We start from the raw sequence: 6,358 nt of genomic DNA, 5'->3' as shown, positions 1-6,358 counted from the left end.
ACGCCCATTGAAAACACACACACACACACGTACATGCACACACACATCACCTGATCCCTCCTTCCTGAACCAGTGAAATGGAACCTCTGCTCCTTGACTCTTCTCACTTTGTGAATCAGTGTCTGAGGTTTTATTCCATGCTTTGGGTTGACCTGACTGGCACAAGTTGAGAGGGCTGAATTTTGAAACGGCGATGTTTTGCATGTAGACATTACCCCTCGGCCTGTCAACAGACAGATAAACTGTTTGAATGGTTTATGCATTTGTTCCAAGGATGCACGCCGAGGCTCATGGCAAATACATCTCTACTGTCTGCAAATAAAAATGTTAATCTCAGAACAGTCTGCCTCTCTTTTTTGCCATGCAGTTCACTCCTCAAAAACACTGATACCGCACAGACATGCATCATCACACCAGTGGCTCTATAAACGGGTTTATAGAAATCCCAAATTCCAAGCCAAATTCCTCTTTAGAATAATGTCTTCCATTTCTAACAGACTTCATCAATGCAAATAGCACAATTTCCTTTGAGTAATGCTAACATCAGAATAGCTGGTCTCAAGGCGCAAGAGAGCTGAGGCACTAAAACCCTGACAGATCTGCGGCTGTTCCACTCCAACAATCCCTCACTGCCAACGTGACAGTTCAGAGGCTGGGAGCGCTTCTCTGGCAGCAGGAGGGATTTAACACAGAAATATAATAATCCTGTAAAAAAGGTTACGTTTCATCATACACACAGATTTTGACATTCAAATCAAACTTTTATGAATAGATTCTAACTGACATATAGTGTATGACATGGTAAAAATGAAAAATAACTAAGTTGTTCTGACCTCAAAGGAGGAAGGACCTGAGGTTTTTTTTTTGTTTGTTTTCCCCATTTGTCTGATTTACAAGAGAGTCGTCATCATATACACCAACTTACTCAAATATTAAAAAAAACACAAATAAAGATATTGGCAATGAACGTGTCTATGCTGTGTGTGTCTATAGCAGTGGTCTCAACTGCAGCCCCCAAGGCCACCAGAGATCAGCAACTTTTAAATGTGTCTCTTGTCCTTCTTTGTCTCATTTATTATTTTTCTTAAGAACTGATTTACTGGTAAAGTAATTTATTCACTACTGTATCAAGCATTAAAATGGGTTCAGTATGTACAACTGCAACGATAAGCGATACTGAAAGGTCCTGCTATTGTAATGAACCTCTGTTATGTCAGCTGATAGATGCCTTAAAGGTTTTCTTGAATAAATGAGTACACTACCCATTGAGAAAAGTTGCATGCAGGTAATCTTCAAATAAATCAGAATATCAGGAACAAGTAAAAACTGTGTGGTTCCTGCAGACATTGTACTGGACATTAAGTCCAGCCAGGCAGAGCATCAGGCCAGTCTGAACAGCCACAAGGGTCCACAGAAAAGGGGAAAGAATATATAAAGAGAAAAAGTATGAATAGATAATTGCTTTGCTTCAACAGTCTTTATGAACGCTGGAAGGCTCCAGCTAAAGTCACTGAAAAAATCAATTACTAGATAGGATCCAGCGAATGTCAAGAGGCAGCTCTTCAGAGGAAACAACACGAAGGTAATGCAGCAAGAAGGAGTTCTGTTGAGGACCTGGAATGAGAGATTCAGCATATGGAGGAGCTGAAAAGGCTCAATGCAGCCAAAGCAAGAGTCCAAGTTTATGATGAAGATGAGATCCATCCAGTCTGGGAATGTAAACCAAACCCATCTCAAGTGCCCTTGGTGTTCCTCGCAATTTCTGGTTTGCAAAATTCTTTGCCTTCAGTTAATCAAACACCTAATCAGGTTTACCATCTGTGTCAGTCAACACAACCAGAAAAAGTTGCAGATCCAAGAGAAGTGACTTAAGGTGGTACAAGGTGCAAGTGAAAGCACTGGCTGAAACAATATCAGCTGATAGGCTTTCCATTCCTTTAGTGAGGATCGAATAAAATAGAATCATTGGAAACTGTCTTTTCAAACATTAATCGACAGAATGAATATTCCAACTACAGAAAAAATCTTTCTTCAGAAAGACGTTGGAGGACCAACAGAAGAAGCTGTAGACGGTCCTTTTTCTTACAGAGTCTGAAGATTCCTATGTTGCAGTATGGGACCTTCTTAATGAGCCTTTAGTGATGCTGAAGCCTTTAGAGATAAACTGCAGGCCTCAAATAAAAGTGCTGAGCTAAGGACTTTTTACATAATTGTGGACTTTTTACATAATGAAAAAAATACAATTTTAATGTTTTCTCTTGCTGTGTTTCTATTACAAATGTGTGCAGATCTTTGTTGAAAAAAAAAAAGTCAAATTACAAATTGCATGTTCAGCCACGGCTCATGTGTCAGCTGTCAGAGGAAACGTCAGCATCTTATTCAGGTGTTGAACTGGTGAGAGGCTACGAATGCGACATTTAGGGGAAATTGCAGTAGGTGATTTGACAGAACATGTTACAACACCAACGCGTTGTAACAACATTTTATGATCTAACATTGGAAGCCAGTATTGCTGACATTTTACCAAGCAGTGTGGCAATATGAAGCAGGTAGGGCCAAGAACAATATATAATCACATCCATAAATCAAACTGTGTCTAACCAACACAGGTGAAGGCAGCAAGGCCTGTTGTGTGTCTTGGAAGAGGAGAGGACATATCCTGCACAAATACTGCTAATTTCTTGAGAGGCCTGTTTCTGACATAGTCCAATTTATTCAGAGTGAAAGATTGTTCTGACTGGGTTTGACCCCCATGTCAGGATTTGAACCTGGTGCCAAACCACACACTTACCCAGAGGGAGATAATCTAAAAACAATACCAATAATAATCTATGTGTGTACATTTTAGCAGACAGATGTTTCAACTCTACCATAAAAAAACGAGTGGAATGAAACAAGTGTCATGTCAGAAGTGCTGCAGCACAAGTGTCCCCCATCGTTCCATGGGTCAAAAACAACGTCTGCAAGACAGGAGGAATTCCTTCCCAGTATCGACTGCTCTTGTGTTTACATTCACCTCATGTTTGATACATGACAGGGGTCATAGAATATTTATCCTCACTCGCCAACATCTTCCATCGACCCAACGTGTCAATGAAATGTGTTGAGAGGTAGTCATTGCACGTCTCGCTGCTCCTACCACCAATAACACAAAGCCTCCAGGGGAGAAAGCATTAAACTGACTTTGTATTTAAATCAGCTTTTGCTTTTTTTTTAAATTATTATTAATTACCACTGCTAATTCTGGCTCTTATCAGCAAGAAGTTAAAAAGACGGGGACTGATGGAATGGGATTGTGTCTGTTATTCTGCTGCCTAAACAGCCCACCTCTAGTTTGTCACAAAGTTTGGCTCTAAAATGTAGCTGTTTACAGCAAACGTATTACCATTAACAAAACTAACATAATAACAAAACAACAAGTAGTAAAATAGCATTTTCATTAAATGAAATTAAAGTAAAAATGAGCTTTTCCAACAAAGGAAAAATGAACTGAAACTGTAATGAGAGTTTACCAAATGAACTAAACCAGGGGTGACAAACCAGAGGCTCTTTCATGGATCTTGTGCGTCATTAAAAGTTATCAAACGCTATAACTTTCACACAAAAGGTTAATTGGCATCAAGCTTGGTATGACTTTTCCAGGTGGGATGGGCAAGTATTTGTTGCTATTCTACTAACAATAAAAAAATAAAAAAATAACAATTTTGCAATTGTGATGTTTCCATTAAATAAGAAATTAAATTGAAATCACATGTGAATTTAATTTCACGTGTGATTTTATTTTATTGACTTGTTCACATGACAAGTCAATAAAAATCATGGCAATGACAGATGTCAACAGTTAAATGAGATATATTTATAGTTCAGCCATGGTGCTAGCCCTCGTCATCTATCAACCTGAGGAGTCATCGGCGTCTTATTCAGGCGTTGGAGTGACAAGCCCCGCCTACTTGGGATCGGCTACGTATGCAGCGTTTTGAGGAAGTTCTGGTCAGAGATTTTACAGACACATTGGAGTGACACGCAACTTTTTATGAACTGTGTGATTCTGTGAGAGCTCTGGTGGAGACAGCGGCACATTGTTAGAAAAAAACAAAACGTAAATAAACCATCATTCTTCTACCACTTCCTGTGGTCTTCTTCGTTGTTTTTGCCTGTAGTAACATCCGGTTGAGGATCATGTGACTCGTGTGATTTGAATGAAGTGTTTTCATTGCAGCATTGCAAAACACATACAGCTAAAAAAAACCACTTCATCCTTGTGCAAAAACTTTTTATCGAAAAATGTGTTTTGGAAAAATTGACATGTTTCCATTAAGCAAATTCATCTTTGTAATTTCAATTTGTGCAAATCTATGGTTAATGAAAATCTGGCTATTGCTTGAGGCTGAACTGAAGGTATAATAGTGCATGACAGATATAAAGGATCGGAAACACAGATGATTATGACAAGAATCTTGTCTCATTAATGCAGGAGGAAAAGTGGAAGGTGGATTGTTCAGTAGGTCGTCGTTTGAATCAGAGGGATAGAGCTGAATAAAGATATTGCCGTCCATGGTGGGTTAGATCGTTAAGCACAGACGTCTGATGGTTGAAAAAATGTAACAGACTATGAAGTATAATCGTTTATGTCCATGTAAACGTGCCGATGTTGTTCATCCAATATTGAATGCTAAATCCAGAGAGTTAATAGAGTTAATAAACAGACGTCTCACATTATACATGAGCAGTAGATACAGAAAACCGGCATACAGACAAGATTACTGCTTACATAATTAGAAGATGAGTAAAATATTACTTCCCTCTAAAGATCCTTAATCATTTTCTCTACATTTATAGTTGATTAAATTACACAAGCAGCTATTTCATGAGGAGAGATTATTCTGAGATTTTATCAACAGTAATTATATGAAGTAAATGAAAAAAAAGCAGACTCATTTTTCACCTTTGAGCTGCAGCTCTCGTTATCTTGTCAGAGGAAACATTGCTGGCATTGACTTGCAAACAGGGAAATATGACGGAGCAACAAATGAACATGACAAAATGTGAAGTTCCCCCAAGGTCTCATTTACCTGGCAGCCGCCAAGGTGCAGGAAAAATGGACGCCTTCAACAGCCTTTATGCAGAGGGCTGCTCATTTTTCTCACTTTATATATGAACACATCCATTCAAGAGTTATACAAGTGGATTGGTTTGGAAAGGTTTGAAGAAAGACTACATACATACTAAATGCACGAGTCAGTTTACTGCCACTGATGTAGATCGGCAAAAGTATCCTGCAGTGATTGGTGCTTTCAATTAGTTCAGTATGAGTTTGAAAACTGCTGTGTCTGGGTCACCTGTCATTTCCGACATTTTCATGCGCTCCATCTCAGCAGCGCCGAACCACCAAACTGTGCTGAGTTGCAGACAAGTCATCTCCAATTCTAATATTATCCCCACTTGCAAATGACGAAAAGAGCTCAATCATCTGACAAATTGCCAGACTTGAGGTGATGAATCTCTGCATATCATTTTTTCATGGAAAGACTGATGGGCTTAATTTCCCATCCTGTTTCTACACTCTGACGTTTTGAACAGAGTGCAAGGGTTTATTCATCCCACAGCTAGCTGTTTCACAGGGTGTACATCAGATTTACATTTTGGTCCAATGTACTGCTCAGAGCTGTGTGTTGGCCGCCCCCCCACCATGAATTGACAACAGCTAGCCAAATTGTTCGCTTCAGGTTCATGAATAACATCCACGCAGTACTGCCTGACCTGTAGGATCAAAACATCACCCAAAAAAGAACCTTTCTCACAACAGGAAGTAGGGTAACAAATCTCAAAAGGCAAATGTTTCAACAAAGAAAATCAATTGAAAACTACTTTTTGTCATTTTTGTCATTCCAATACTCCACCTTCAGCCCATTATCAGAAAAATGCTTCTCTTTTATGCAGTTTACAGCTGTCCTTAGGAACTTTGAATTCTAATTGCTGCTGTCGCTACTGAGGAGGAGCAGATCCAGATTGTCCCAGAGTAAATACAAGTAATCAGTTGAACTTTTAAAAAGTGAAGCAATGGAAGGATTTTATTTTTTTTAACCAAATATACAGTGTGCAGCTCTAATATTTTGCCTATTCAATTAGTTTGAAACAATAAACCCAACATTATGACCAGTAAATAGGTAAGGGTTAGGGTTAGCTCTGATAAAATAAAATAAAATAACATAATTAAAGGAAAAAATCTACATTTTTAAAGAGGTTGTTATCAATTTCCAAAAAACTACAATATATATGTATATATTTTGTCAATTAAGTTTTTGCTGCAAAATAATTGCCATTTTTTCCAACTGGAGTAAATGCCAACATATATATA

The sequence above is a fragment of the Poecilia reticulata genome, linkage group LG9 (genome assembly GCF_000633615.1).
Source record: "Poecilia reticulata strain Guanapo linkage group LG9, Guppy_female_1.0+MT, whole genome shotgun sequence".
NCBI lineage: Eukaryota > Metazoa > Chordata > Actinopteri > Cyprinodontiformes > Poeciliidae > Poecilia > Poecilia reticulata.
This window is presented reverse-complemented; position numbering follows the sequence as displayed.